This window comes from Miniopterus natalensis, chromosome 4 (genome assembly GCF_054644295.1).
Source record: "Miniopterus natalensis isolate mMinNat1 chromosome 4, mMinNat1.hap1, whole genome shotgun sequence".
In the NCBI taxonomy this organism is placed as follows: domain Eukaryota; kingdom Metazoa; phylum Chordata; class Mammalia; order Chiroptera; family Miniopteridae; genus Miniopterus; species Miniopterus natalensis.
Window position 1 is genome coordinate 65,623,737 of NC_142084.1, and position 15,860 is coordinate 65,639,596.

The 15,860-nt window shown below is 45.1% G+C and overlaps 1 long non-coding RNA gene across 1 annotated transcript in view; it reads right to left on the reverse strand.

Annotated features, from left to right (window-relative positions):
- LOC148093325 (uncharacterized) overlaps positions 1–13,286 on the reverse strand; it is a 42,136-nt gene extending 28,850 nt beyond the window's left edge. The window contains exon 1 of the long non-coding RNA XR_015714407.1: positions 13,266–13,286. This is a non-coding gene — a long non-coding RNA (uncharacterized LOC148093325). The remainder of the gene's footprint in view (positions 1–13,265) is intronic.
- Positions 13,287–15,860: the final 2,574 nt, after the last annotated feature.

Here is a 15,860-nt window from a genome sequence, read left to right on the forward strand (position 1 = left end):
GTGGGTTTGATTTAGCCCATGGACTGTTTGCTAAACCTTGTACAAGGCTCAGACATTTGAACTCATGTCTCTAAAAGAGAACCTAAAATAATTATGGATAAATAAATGGAAAGGTTTCAAAAAGCCCATATAATTATAGCCGGCCCTCTGTATCCAGCAGTTTCACATCTGCGATTCAACCACTTTGGATAAAAAATATTCAGAAAATGCCCTGGCCAGTGTGCTCAGTTGGTTGGGCGTCGTCCCATGCAGTGAAAAGTTGCAGTTTGATTCCCGGTCAGGGCACATGCCCAGGTTGCAGGCTGGATCCCAGGTAGGGGGCATGCCGGAAGCAGCTGATCTATGTTTGGCTCTGACATCGATGTTTCTCACTTTCCCTCTCCCTTCTCTCTAAAAATCAATTTAAAAATCTTACCAAAAAAAAAATTCAGGAAAAAAAATTCCAAAAAGTTCCAAAAAGCAAAACCTGAATTTGCCACATGCTGAGCACTACACTGAATCCACATGAATGAAGTGATGTGTGGCACACTCTGCTATATGTAGCCTATATGCAAATATAAGTTATGTGCAAACATTATGCCTTTTTATATAAGGGACTCGAGTATCCCAGGATTTTGGTGTTTGTGGGGGTCCAGGACCCAATACACTGTGGATACCGAGGGACAACTATACAAAGAACATTCTAGAAATCTCAATCCAGAAGGTCAAGGACACTCTGAGGGTGAGGACTAAGATCCTGTCATGTCTCGCTCCTAGAGGAGGATGGTGCAGGATTTCAGGAAGTCTATGAAAAGGGGCCAGGGCTGGAGCCACGTGACAAGGGAGAGAAGACGGCCCTCATGTCCTGTCAGTTCTGACCCTCCCTCCCTCTGCCCCTGCGTAGCTCTGATATGTGTGTCCTGCACCTTTATGATTCAGGATCTTTGGACATTTCACAGAGAAAGAAAAGCTTGTGGGTGCAAGAATACTGCAAAAGATGACACTTTTGGATAGAGATTTCTCCAAAGAAGATGTACAAACAGCCGATAAGCACATGAAGAGATGCTCAACATCATTAGTCATTTGGAAAGTGAAATAAAAAACCAAAACAATATACTACTTCACACCTACAAGATTGGCTATAACAAAAACAAGAGAAAATATTAAGTGTTGGTGAGGATGTGGAGAAATTGGAACCCTCCTACACAGCTGGTGGAAATGAAAAATGGGGCAGCTGCTGTGGAAAACATTTGGCAGTTCCTCAAGAAGTTAAACATGGAGGTACCATATGGTCATACAACAACTTGTCCACAAACATTCATAGCAGCATTATTCACAATAACTAAAAAGAAACCACTCAAATGTTCATCACTAATAAATGGATAAACAAGTGTGGTCCATCCACATACTGGAATATTTTTCAGCCATAAAAGGGAATGAAGCACTGACACACACTACACGTGGATGAACTTCAACACATTATGCTCTGTGGAGGAAGCTAGTCGCAAAAGAAGCCACATATTATAGATTGCATTTACAGGAAATATCCAGAACAGGCAAATCCATAGAGAAAGGAAGTGGATTAATGGTTGTCAGGGAGGAGGAGAGGGAGTTACTGCTAATAGGCACAGGGTTTGTTTAGGGGTAATGGAAATGTTCTAGAATTAGATAATGATGATGGCTGCATAATACTTCAAACATCATAAAAGCCACTGAATTTTACTTAAAATTGTGGATTTTATGTTATGTGGATTTTATCTCAATTTAAAAAAAATGACACAGAAAGTGCTGACAAATGCCAGACAAGAAGAAAAATAGATGATATATAATCTAAAATGGTCCCTATATTGGCCCAGAGGTTGCATGCCTGGCTGCTAGGACAGGTCTCTGCCGGGAAAGCAGCAGAATGAATGCTTTGGTAGAGTATCAAGGTAGCGAAGAGCTGAAAGCCATATATCAACGAGGAATTTCAAAGGGGAGGGAAAATGCTGTTATGTGAGAACCGGCTCAGAGTCAAGGCAACAAGTGTGAACCTGTGTGGACACAAACCAGCTTCCAGGCAGGGCCTCCCCCAGAGGCACACACAGGCATGGGTGCAGCTCTGGTGACAGACTGGGGCTGAGTCAGGCACACAGGGGCAGTGAAATGCGCAGAGCGAAATTGACGGGGAAGTAGGAGCTGGTCCAGGGAGAGGTTACAAGGGGCCAGAGAGCCTGCAAAATCGCAGGCAGAATCAGATACATTCACCAAGCACTTTCCTGGGGGGAGTATGCATGTTTTCACCAGGTTGTCAAAAGGTCTGTGACTGGATATTTTATAAATTGGACCAGGAGTTAAGGGTAAAGAACAGGCATATTGTGACAGCCCCATGGTGTGGGAGGAAAGGGAGGTGACGCCAGCCGCTCATGCTGGAGATGGTGTAGGTGCAGGCAAGGACATGTGACAATGACAGTGGATAGTGACCTTCACTGCAGGAATGGAGTGTGGATGTAATGAGAGAAAGCTAATGCAGGGAAAGGAAGTCCCTTGGACCCAGCAATTCCTCTTCTGGGAACTTGCCAACACCTCACACACAGAGATGTTTGGACAAGGCTGTTCACTGCAGCGTCACTGGAAAAGTGGAAAGGATCAACCCAATGCCCCTGAATTAGGGGCTAATTCAACTCCTCACCCGTAGCTGTGCCTTGGAATCTCGTGCAGTGCCGTGGAGAGAACGAGGAGGGCACATAAACACTGATAAGGAAAGGTATGGGCTAAACATTACATGGGAAGAGCAGGTTGCAGGAAAGTGGGCAGAATATGATCCCTTTTTGCCAAAAAAATTAGTTCAGTCATGGACACTTGCTACAACATGGACAGATCTTGAAAACCTCTCAGTGAGAGAAGCCAGACATAAAAGTCCACAGAGTGTGTGATTCCGTTTACATGAAATGTCCAGAACAGGTAAATCCAGAGCCAAGAAGTGGGTTAGTGGTTGTCAGAGGCTAAGGAGGTGGATGCAGGTAACTGCTAAGGGGGATGGGGCTTCTTTTGGGGGTGATGAAAATATTCTGGAACTGGAATGTGGTGATGGTTGTATAACTTTGTGAACACACTAAAAACCACCAAAGGCTGCCATTACTTGACATAGGCCATGCCCTCTGAAGAGCACTCTGGGCTCAAGTGTTTTATTCACTCACGTATTAAATATGAAGTCCTACAAGAAATATGGTAGGGACAATTGTCCCTATCCTCCAGGAGTGTACAACTGAGAACAGGAAATAAGACACATAAATCACAACATGTCCAAGCAGTCTTATGTGCCACTTCAGGAGTCACTGCCACTTCTGATTAGTTCCATGGTCTCTAACTAGGAGATGATTCTGTCATCCAGGGGACACTATGTTTGGGGACATAGTTATGTCACAACTTGAGAGTAGGTGGGTTCAGGCAGATGCAGGCCTGGGATGCTGCTCAACACACTACAGTGCCTAGGATGGCCTCTCACCCTCCACCAAGAATGATCCAGCCCCAAAGAGTCATCAGTGCTGAGAAGAAAAGCTCTGCCCTAGTCTGACATTTTCCCACTCAGCTCACCAATTAAAATCTCAAGTCTCCATGGTGAGAAAGCATTAGAGATGGGTCTTCCTAGAAGGGTAAGATTGACATCAATAGTAATGACATTCCAGAGAGGGGAGACAAAAGTATAAGACCTGTTTAAGGGACGGCAAGCCTATTCAGAGAAAGAGTGAAAGATGAGGCAATGGATATTGAGATGGGGCTGGATGGAGAAAAGCCTTGAACCAAGCTAAGTAGGATATGGTTATGACAAAGGGCAGGGACCAGTCCATCAGTTTGGCTAACAAAAGTAGAGAGAAATTGTCCATCCTCTCCTCCAGACGTAGCCCAGGAGAACCAAGGCGGGTTTGGGGGAGGAGATGAAGAGATACGTAAGAATTATGAGAGGAAGGAACCCAGGTCTGTGTAGGATACAAAGTGATGTGGAGCACACATACTGGTGCTGAGCTGAAGGCTGAGGAAATAGTGCTCCTAGGACAGGAGAGGAGGGCTGGGCCCTTGCAGCAAGTAGGACAAAGGACTCGTCACCACTGGAGCTATGATAGCGACAGAAGCTAGGCTGTGTAGACCCCACAAAGGAGAGAGGAGAAGCTTGCAACCAGAAGTCTGGCGGGGGCACCACCTTGTTGCCCTATCACTACTTCTAACTCATCCGCAGTTTCTAAAATAGCCACTAACTGCTGAACCTCTCCCTTGCATTCTGGGTCTCCCCAGCGATTAGAGCCCAGCTGACAAATACATGCCCAGTTGTGACCTAAGGCCAGCAATTAACTGAGTCACACAGGGCTTCCAGAAATACTTTCTATTTACTCCTGGCTGTCATTTTAAGAGTTGGCTGTATAACCCTACCATGATTTACATGATTGGCGAGCTCCTGAAATAATATACCCAGTTTATGCTTTAACCTCGGATCTGAATGTCAGTGGCAAATGGGTGCTAACAATTTAAACATTTCTAGCATCTTTTCCCCTCTTAACTTTCCACATGATGATATATTAAAACACTCAAAGTATTCAACTAATTATAAGATGTTTGATATTTGGGGCTCACAAATATTTGTTGAATGGACGGAGGACCCAGAGAGCTCCTCACATAAAGAAGTCCCTCATAAGTGAATTCTTCTAGAAAATGAAGAATTCTTTGAAAAAGCAGAAGCACATCCTTTACGCTATTTTCTGTAGGTCTGGAATTCCAAATCTATTTTTTCTCAAAGCAGGCTACATCTGCCTGTACATATTCTGAGAACAACGGCAGAGGTGGGAAAGCACTGTGTGTTTTCTTTGGGTTCGCCCTGGCCAGGGTGGAGCTGGAACATATTTGTGGGCTGGTAATTTTTTTGGAAATTGCTTCCAAGGCCTTACCCCATGGATCACCTTTTGGATAGAAACATATCCTAGAAACATGGCACTGTTTCTAAAAGATAAACAGTTTGCATTTTTAAAATGTAAGCATAATTAAGTGCTATTATGACTTTAGGAATGGACTTCTATATCATTAGGATGATTTCAATACATTTCCAGGAAGACGAGCGCTCATGAGTCAAGCGTTTTGCCTTTCTGTGGGGACTGGTTCCAGTCTAATCGTTCTGGTCTCCATCGGGCCTTCTGCTTCCTGGTGCTCAGTCCTTGAGTTACTACTCCCCCTTTGCCTGCAGAGCCCATTTCCAGTTACTCCTTCCATCTAAGAACCTCTTCAATACTTCTTCTGTCCAGCATTATAAACAATGGCCAAAAGGTAGGAACAACCCAAGTATCCACGGACAGACAGATGAATGGATAAACACAATGTGGTCCACCCAGACAATGGAATATTACTCAGCCTTGAAAAAGAAAGGAATTTTGACACATGCTACAACATGGATGAAACTTGAGAGCATTATGCTTAGTGAATTAACCAGACACAAAGAACAAATATTGTAGGATTCCACTCATATAAGGTCCCTAGAGAAGTCAAATCCATAGAAACAGAAAGTAGACGATGGGAGCCAGGGATTGGAGGAGGGGAATAGCGAGTTAGTGTTAAAACTGGGACAGTTTCAATTTCAATTTGGAAAGATGAGAAAGTTCTGGAGACGGATGGTGGTGATGATTGCACAAAAATGTGAATGTACTTAATGCCACTGAACTATACACTTAAAATTGTTAAAATAGTAAATTTTATAATATTTTGCCACAGTTTAAAAAATTCACTTTTCTCTGATTCTTAACTGGTTTCCTGCTCCTTGAAGGCTGTGCTCTGGCCTTCTATGCTCCCTCCCCACCCTCTCCTTGGGTGATCTCATCTGTTTTCATGACTAAAATGACCAATCATATGCTGACAGCTTCTAGATCCTGACCTCTAGCCTGGCCTGTCCCCCTCAGCTCCAAACTGTGCATACTGGAAAAGAGCCCCACTTAGATGTTCCATAGACATCTCTAGCTGGGCAAGCCCATGACTGAACTCCTGACTCTCCCACCCAAAAGCAGCTTCTCCTGTGGTCCCTCACTCATTGAAGCAATCTGTTCCACCTGATCCCCAAAATCAGACACCTGGAATCCTCCTGCCCTTTGTCCCACAGCAAGTCACCAGGTTCCTGAGAACCCCACAGCTCTGTTTTCCCCAGTAACCCCCCAGTTGGGGCTGTCAGGCAGGCCCTTGTCATCCCTCACCTGAACTACATGGCAACATTAATCTCTTCACTGCCAACATGCAGACACCAAGATTTCCTATGCATCTACAAAAATCATTCCTGATCACAAAGTTCTTTCCCATATACCTCTCAGCCCGGATCCACAGAGACAAATCCCATTTGTCTAGCTGGGGGTCGCAAACATTTCCTGTAAAGGCCCGGACAGTAAATATTTTAGGCTTTGTGGTACACATTCTGTCTCTGTCACAAATACTCAACCCTGCCATTCCCTTGCAAAAGCTGCCAGTGATGGTAGGTAAATGAATGGGTGTGGCTATGTGCCAATAAAACTTTACTTACAAAAACAGGCTGCAGTTGGCTGACACCTGCTCTCCTCCTAATCACCCTTGCACTCTGCACTCAGCTTGTTAAAAACACAGCCATGCCACTACTCTCCTCACTGACAGCGTACAGGACATTAGTATCCAGTATCAACTTAAATCCATCTCCTCATGGACACCTTTCTTGGCCCCTCCAGAGAGAATAGACTCCGTCCTCTGTGCACTCACTCACTGTGCCATACAGAGACATCCAGCACAGCCCCTTTTTGAAACTGGCTTCCTTTCCTAGTTGGTATTTGGTCTTTATAAACTCATAGGATAGTACTTGACTTAGAGAGCAATAAATGAGTGCATCAATGATGAACAAATGTCAGAGGCCCAGAAAGCAGATCTTCTAGCAAACGACTGAACACCACAGACCTGATAACTACAGGCAGAGAAGATATTTACCAACAATCTAATTTATACTTAGAATAGCATCCAGACTCTTCCCCATGGCCTCTGGGACCCTCTGCCTCTCCTCCTGCTCACTAGGCATTAGACACACACCTGCCTTTCTCTGCCTTGACCAAGCCCAGCTACTTCCTCTTGCCCCAGGACCTTTGTACCTGCTGCCACCCCCCACCCCCCAAAAGCTCTTCCCTCTGAAGTCCACAGGGCCACTCCTTCTCACTATTTCAGTCTCAACTCAATTGTCATCTCCTGAAGAGTTTCGCTGGACACCAGTAGCCCAGTTCTTAAACTTACACACACACACACACACACACACACACACACACGCTCTCAAAATAACTGCAAAGATCTTAGTAGAAATAGGTTTACTGTATATAGCACATCTGGGCTTCACTGCATGGTAAATGACAATTGCTATATTGGGCCATTACATGTAAGTTCTACATATCTTTAATGGCTTTATATATATATTTTTAAACATGGACAATGTATTCTGATTCACAGCTCCCAAAATCCATTTACTGTATGTATCACCTACAGGTTTGGGAAGTCAACTATATTTTTCAGAAAGTCACAGCATTCACAAAAATGAAAAATAAGAAGTTGCCAGAGCATAAAACATACAAAACCTATGTATCATAAAACAGGAATGCATTTCAGGAAAAAAGAAGTGAGGTGCAGAAGGAGGAAGGCCGAGGCCGTCTGCCCCGAGGGATTAATTCAAGTCCTGGCACGAAGACCAGGCCAGGCCTCACCTCCAGCTGGCTGCTTCCAGACTTCCACCAGTGGCACTGAAGAGCCAGAGATAACAGAGAGGAGAAACCAGTTTTTAAATGTTCTCATCTCTAAGTTCTGCCTGCAGGGCTGGTCATGCAAAAAACCCACCCAAGAGTGTGATATTTGGGGGGTAATTTCAGAAGGATCTAAACCACAACCAAGATGTGGGACTGCAAGTAACTTGTAGTTGTTGTTTCATGATTGCAGAGAACTTACGTTTGCAGAGTGGCATATACGTACCAATGAATTTCCACACTAATGGAAGGGCATTTCCCATCCTAAAACAGGCAGCATAAGGCTTGCCTGCTCTGTGTTCACTCAGTGTATACTCAGCATTTGGTACTGGACAGGAAACCAAAATAAAAAATAATCTTAGGCCACTCCTGCTTATCCCAATAATAATAATAATAATAATAATAATAATAACTGTTGAGTACCCATTACATGCCAGGTCCTGTGCTAAGCAGTTTATAGATATTATTTCTAACAAAGCAACCATAAAACTACTATTACCTATTTCACAGATGCCAAAACTTACCTGGAGTCACAGAGCTAATAAACGAAGGTGCCACACTTTAACCCCCTCTGTCAGTCCCCAAAGCCCACCTCTGCAGCGTGTCCTACGTCCAGCCTGCAGTTTTTCCTTTTCTCTTCCCTCTGCTCCATGCATCTGATCTGAGCGGCACCAAGTCCCACAGATGGCTATATGTATCAGATAAGGAACAACTCTTAATTTCTACATATGCTTCCCCATAGCTGTGCAGGAAACCATTTATTTTTCAATTTAACAAATATTTATTGAGGGCCTACTCAGTGCTAGAATTATTCTCAGCCCTGGGAATACAGAAGTTAATAAAACACAGAGCTTCTTTCCCTCACAGAGCTGACATTCCAAGAGGAGACAATAATAATAAAATCAATATGCATAATATACAGCGAGTTAGACAGTGATAAATGCTAAGGAGGCCAAGAAAGCAGGGAAGGAGGCTAAGAGTGCATCACTTTCAAGTGGGAAGGTGATTATTTTTGAAAAGGCCTGAAAATAATGAGGGAGTTGTCTCCCCAACCTCCTGATACCTGGGCCAAGAACTTTCCAGGCAGAGTGTTTGGGGAACTTCTGGGGGGCCAGCAGGGTTACAGTGGAGTGAGCACAGGGGATCATGGGTTGAAGATGAGGCCAAAGATATATTGGGGTGCCCAGGCTGGTGTAGCTCAGTTGGTTGGAGTATTGTCCCGTAAACTGAAAGGCTGCAGGTTAGATTTCCAGTAAGGGCACATACCTAGTTTGTGGGTTAGATCCCCAGTAAGCGCTCATACGAGAGGCAACCAATTGATGTTTGTCTCTCACATAGATGTTTCTCTCTCTCTCTTCCTTTCTCTCTAAAAAGAAATCAATAAACATATGCTCAGGTGAGAATTTTAAAAAAAGAGAGATTGGGGTGGGTGACCAGCGGGGAGGAGACTTTGGCTTTTGCTCTGAGTGAGACGGGAGCCACGGGAGAGTTTTGAACTGAGGAATACACAAGACACAATGTGGCCTTCCTCCCCAGGTTAACAGGCTAGAATCATTTGGGCAACAGGTGCTGGTGGCTTGGAGCAGGGGTCTGGCAGTGGAGGTGGCCAGCGGTGGTCAGATTCTAGGTCCCCACCAAAGGTGGAGTGGGCAATTTTGCTGATGACTTAAGAGAAAGAGGAATGGAGGACAATGCCAAAGTTTTGGCCTGAGCAGCTGAGAGAAGCCAGCAGATTCTTATGAAGAGAGGCCAGTGCCTGGAAGGAGATTTGGGGGGAATATCTTGAGCTCTGTTTGGCCACCCCATGTTTAAATTGCCGGTCAGAATCATCTGGATATGTAGCAGGCAGCTGGCCAGGCTTTTCTGCTGGGAAGCTCGTAGAAGCCTGTCTCTTCATTTGTCATCTTAGTCTGAGCTTCCCTGGGCACAAATTTCCCCAGACTCACCCACTCCTGATCCCACACCCTACTACTTGATTCTGTGTCTTCCTCTACTCAAGTTCTCCCACTGTTATTTTTTCCTCTAAGAATTACTTTACTGACCTTGGGGTTTACAAAAGCATATAGGTAGTTTTCAGTTTTCTCTCTAATTCCCAGTGCCTATTCCATCCATCCATTCATTCATTTATTGGACAAAATAAGTATACACTTTGTGTCAGGCATGTGCCCAAGAGAACATGGCCTTGTGGTGGAGCTAATTGCAATTTACATTTTATAAAAGGGATCAAACCCCCCCCTTTTTAATAATTGATTTCAGAGAGAGGGTGGGGGAGAGAGAAACATCAATGTGAAACACCTCCTGCACATGCCCTGATCAGGAATTGAACCTGCAACTGGCGATCAAACCCACCACCTTTTGATGCACAGGACAACACTCCAAACAACTGAGCCATACTGGGCAGGGCAAAATGCCCTTTTTAATGTGTTAGTACACATTCCCTTATAATAATGCCAAAATCCAAAAAGCTCTGAAAATGGGAAGTTTCTGGTAAATTTGGCATGGACTCACTAGGCGACAAATCTGACCTGAACTGACAAGAGGTTGTTGATGGTCTTTGTCTCCCCTATTTAATGGGAATCTGCATATAGTTCCATGTAGATATACGGGTGTGTGTGGTGGGTATGTCCTGGGTGGGGCTTTCAGACACTGGGTCTGAATTTATACTTTCTTATCCCCGAGTTCATGAGGGTCCTCACAAGCCAGAGTTTCTCTGAGAAATTCTTGCTTTTTGAATAGTTGCACATTTGCCCAGCCGGCGTGGCTCAGCAGTTGGGCATAAATCTATGACCCAGGAGACTAAGGTTCAATTCCTCGTCCGGGTACACGCCTGGGTTGCGGGCTTAATCCCCAGTGGGGGGCGTGCAGGAGGCAGCTGATCAATGACTCTCATCATTGATGTTTCAATCTCTCTCCTTCCCTCTCCCATCTTCTCTCAATGAGGACATATTAAAAATAACAACAAAAACAAAACCCCCCACTATGTACATATATGTGTCAGGAGAAAGTACAATCATATTGCAGGAGTTGAGATCTCTAACATAGACACATTTAAAAATAAATAAATAGTTTCACATTTTACAAACAAGTAGGTGTGTATGAGGGGAGCATATTAAGTGGTCAACCTGCAGTAAATTAAAAAGAGCCAATTATGATAAGATATGGCTCCTTTAGGCCCTAGAATTTTATGAGCAAAACCACCACATGCGACTATAAAAATCTTCAAAAATATCTAAAATTTTGACTCAATTATAATATTAAAGTTAAATTAATTAAATATTGATTATTATTAATTTTATAATTCCAATCTGAAACTACAATTTAGATCTAAGGAATAAGAAAAGCCAGATAAACAATTTCATAGCATCTCCATTTCTGGTGCATGGCTCCATGCCGGCAGTGCTTCCGTGATAAATGTAGTTAATAGATGAATATTAAGGTAATATGTGCCCTTCACCCAGAAAGCAAGTATCAACTGAATTTCAAAGGACTTGTTCTGCTAATTGGGGGTTATTAATAACTCTGTCCCTGTCCTCCTGATTCCCCTTTTGAACATCTTGGTGGTTTATCTGGGACAAGAGAGAAATGTATGTAAAGGGCTAAATAATTCAGTATTGCTTTTACTGTGGGGCAAACCATTTCTGAACTCACTCCTGACCCAAATCAGTTAGAATATCACAGCGTCACAGAACCAGTTATCGTTTCCATGATATATTATGGGAAGTCTTTTTAATAAAAACTACCACGTCCCCTCCCATACTTCAGCAAGCTGTGGGAGAAGCAGCCCTGGTCATTGAGAAAATTAAATTCCTTTTCCGGGGAGGGCTTACCAAACACTCATTTCTCTGGTCAGAGCAGGTGAGTAGCCATTTCTAAGGTTATTTTAGAGTCAGTTCAAATCTTTAAACTGGAGTGGGTAACCACCCTCCCTTACTCCCCAGGTCAGAGGGTAAGGGTCTTTATATAAACAAATAAAGAATATTTCAGGGCATGAAGCAAAAAGATGAAAACATATTGACAATATGTGCAGTCGTAAAAAAACAGTTGTTGATGTTTTCTGTCATTATAATTATCATTGTTTTGTTGGAGAAGTCAGTTAAAACTGAGAGCCTTGTATAGGTTTGATATTTTGGATTTGTAAAGATAAAGCTGATTGGGAGGGGGGAAAAAAACTCATGAATGTCTGCACTGACTGTTTATTGCACAAAACAAGGAAATAATTAGAGGAAGGCATCACAAGCAGAAGCAGAAATGAGGTCTATGGGGGAGCGCAGCCCTGGCCTCCCGCGCTGCATCCTGCCCTGGTGCCTCACCCCTGCAGGGCAACCAGTAGGTTAAAATTAAAACGATGAACCACCCCCGTCGCCGCCCTAATGGCAGGGTCAGCTTGGCCCCGGGGACCCTTGAAATAGCCACTAGGAAACCCAACTCTCCTAGCACAGCGGAGAGAAAAAACCCACAGGGACAGAGCCGGAGGGGGTGCCGCGCTTCTCCCAGAGCGAAAAGGAAAGTAATAAAGAGCTGGGGGGTCGGGGAGTGTATTTACCGGGTGGGTTTTGGATTCACAAACACACACACACACGCACTCGCACAATCGCAGGAGAAAATGTCACCGAGGAGTATGGGCCACAAGTTGGGCTCTTTAACAAAGTAATAAATTAATAATAATAATAATAATAATAATAATAATAATAATAAAACCTTTTGGTGAAACTTTTCTCGGTACGCGATCAGTCCAAATTGGGGAGCTGAGGGATGCGAAGGAATGAGGGGTTAAGAAGGAGGTGGGGAAGGGACTGTCGAAGGAGCTAAAAACTCCAGGATTTGTGGGGGGAACGGTGAAAAACGGGTCCCCAGGAAGCCGGATTCTCCGGGAGTTTGCGGTGAAATAGTGAGAAGGGGGAGGGATTTTCCTCTAGACAAGCGCACGGACTTTTGGTTAAAAAGTGAGAAAGTGGTCCCAAGGGCGCCTTCAAATTCAGGGTTTGGGGAACCAAAACGAGAAGAGGGTCCCCGGGGCACTCCAAATCCAGGAATTTGGGGTAAAGGTGAAAAGAGTCTTCGAGGCCCTCCTAAGGAGAAGTTTGAGGTTAAGAGAGAGAAGGGTCCCAGGGAGCCCCAATTTCAGAGATTTGGGGAGTAAAAGGAAGAAAAGAGGTCCACATGCGCTTCCAATTCAGGAAGTTCACAGGAAGTTTGAGAGGTTATCAGGGTGTCCCCAATTCCGGGATTTTGAGGGTAAGACTGAAAGGGGTCCCCGGGCGCGCTACCCCGGAAGTTTTATAAAAAGTGAGGCGACGGATCCACACCTCCTCCCGAGTTTGGTTAAAAGGAAGGAGGGGTCTCAGGGAGCCCCTAAACTCAGGCGCTCCTGCGGGACCGGGAGTGCGAAGGCGAGTCCCGCGGGCGCGCTGTCGGGACGTTTCGGATGAACGGCAGGGCGGGGGCTGAGCTGCTCGACCCTCGACCCCCAGTCCGGGGCCCCCACCGCCCCCAGCACTCCCCGCCCGGGCCGTCCCGGGCGGTCGCATCGGTCACCTGGAGTTCGGGCCGGGAGTTCGGGCAGCGGCTCCCGCGGCGGCAGCGCCGGCTGCTGCGTGTTGGTCCCCGTTGGTAAGTAACAGTCTCCACGGCTACAGTCTCTATGGCGGCGGCGGTGGCAGCGGCGGCTCCTCCTCGCGCTCAGCCGCCCGCCTCGCGCCGCCCGCCCGCAGCGACTGGGCGGGGCGTTGTTACCGGCAACGGTTACCAGGCTCCACGCCCCACCCCTTCAACGGCCCGCCCACGCCCTCCTCCAACGGGCGCGGGAGGGCAGGGCGAAAGGCCCTGAGGCTTCCCATTGGTTGAACGCAGTGCCTGTCGGAGAGGGCGCTCCCGAAGAGCAAGAGGACGAGGCCCGACCAATCGCCGCGAGGAAGGGCGGGGCTTGTCGGCAGGCGGGCGGGGCTGGGCAGGTTGATGGGCGGGTGGCGCCCCAGAGCCTGGCTCCCGGAAGGCCGAGTGTGGGGAACCCTACGGGCCTTCGTTTATTTCACAGACGATTAAGGGATATCCAGGCACAGGCTGGGTCTGGCGTCAGCCCACGCTGGCCTGTGGGTGCCCGCTGCCCGTTTTTCATGGCCCACAACCTGAAAAATTTAAAATATTTTTCATTTAAATGGTTTTAAAAAAATCAAAGGAAGACTCTTTTGTGGCATGTGAAAAGAAACATGAAACTTGATTTGACTGAATCCAGTGCTTTCAGCTCCTTCAGAGGTTGGCAAACTGGCCTGTGGACCAAGTTCTGTCTGCCTGTGTTTGTAAATAAAGTTTTATTGGAACACAGACTCTCCCTTTCCTTTAAGGGAAGTAGAAGGCAGCTTTCACACCACAGGGTAGTGGAGTGTTGAGTAGTTGCACAAAGACCCAATGGCATAAGCAGAGCTAAAAAATTTACTCTCTGGACCATCACAGAAAATGTTTGCCTTTCCCTCACCTGCAAATGGAAAGTTCAGCTATGAGTAGGAACTTTATGCCATGATTGGAATGATGAGGAAAAAGGGAAGAACATTTCAGGAATTCAAAATCCCTGGGGTGGAAACTCCTGTCCAACAAGCAGAAAGCTGGGCCTTGGGTGTGGCTGGAGCAGAATGAATGGGAAGGGCAGGAGTGGGTGCAGGGTGGTGAGTCAGAGAACAGAGGGAGTCATTCCATTTGAGGTCTTATAGGCCATGGGGAAAGGTCCTTGGCAGACTGGGAATGTCAGGGTAAGAAACATTCAAATCTGTAGAGAATTTTTGTGAGTTTATTTGAGCCAAAGTCTCAATGGCCGGGAAATAAAATCACAACAAACTGAGAAAATGCTCCAGAGAATGGCAGTTTTGCATTTTATTTTATACATTACAATCAAAAGAGAAGGTGTAAGTGGGTTACAAGAAATCCATTGGTGAGAGATTAGGTGGGAGAAAGAAAAGGGGGGACCTCTGAGATTGGATAAAAAGTAAAATGATAAATATGCTTCTTTTACATAAGTGGGTACAGGATAGATAGTGGTCACAATTGACTTAGTAACAGTAACAGTGAGAGTATTTGTGGTCTCTACCCTGGTGCATTGGTTGTGCCCTGAGGGGTCTGAAAAAGGGAAGTTACCCTGACATTCCAAAGATATTGTATGGACAGAAAAAAAAAAGGCCTTTCAGGGTTTTTTTGCTGTGGCCTTCCACAATTTATGAGAAGCACCTGGTAATTAACCCAAGATTTTTGACTCCTCTGACTCAAACAGCCCCTCTGTTTAAACTGCAGCAAGACTAGCTACTCTCAAGGCTGCATTCTTATAGCCCCTCCGCCCTGCTGTTTTCACAACACAGGGATACTTCCCACCAAGGAGTCTCTAGTTATAGAAAGTTCCCTTCAAACGAGCCTCTTTTGAACTTTTCGTAACTTTTGCTCTGAGCACGTTTTGTGGGCTTGGGAAAAATACTAAGACACCTCCCTAGGACATCTGCCAGACTGTCTCCTGGAAAGCAAAGTACTACATAACTTTTCAAAACAACCTCCCAGGTATCTGCTCAACTTCAAGACAACCCAAACCCCTCCCTTCCTTGTCTCCTAGCAACAGTACCTGCTGAAAAGTAGGCTGGCCCTTTTGTTTCTTGTCCTTGTATTGATCAGCATGCATCAGCCCTTTCCCTTCTCAAGAAAGTTAAATAAACTTTCCCTCTGTATCTCTCCTTTTAGTTGTGAAATTTTTCACAGCCCACATCACTGGTCAAAACCCTAACAGGTATGTTACTGTAGATGCAAAAAGACAATAGACAGGCTTAATTAAGATAAAGATTTACCTTTGTCAGGGAAAATTCTAGCTTAGGACATGACTGCCTACCATAAACTGCTTTTAGTTTAAAAGTTTTAATTTCAGACCATCCATTGTGGTTACTTTAGGTCTCTAAGTTTTTAAGGCCCCCATGCAGGGCTTCCCTGAGCTTGTCAGATTTAATATGTGACCCCTTTTCATCCACAGGAAGCCATTGGAGGGTTTTTAGCAGGCAGAATATTTAATACAATTTGTATTTTGTGATTTTTTTTAAAGCATTCTCTCTTTTTTTAAATATATCTTTATTGATTTCAGAGAGAGGAAGGGAGAGGGAGAGAGAC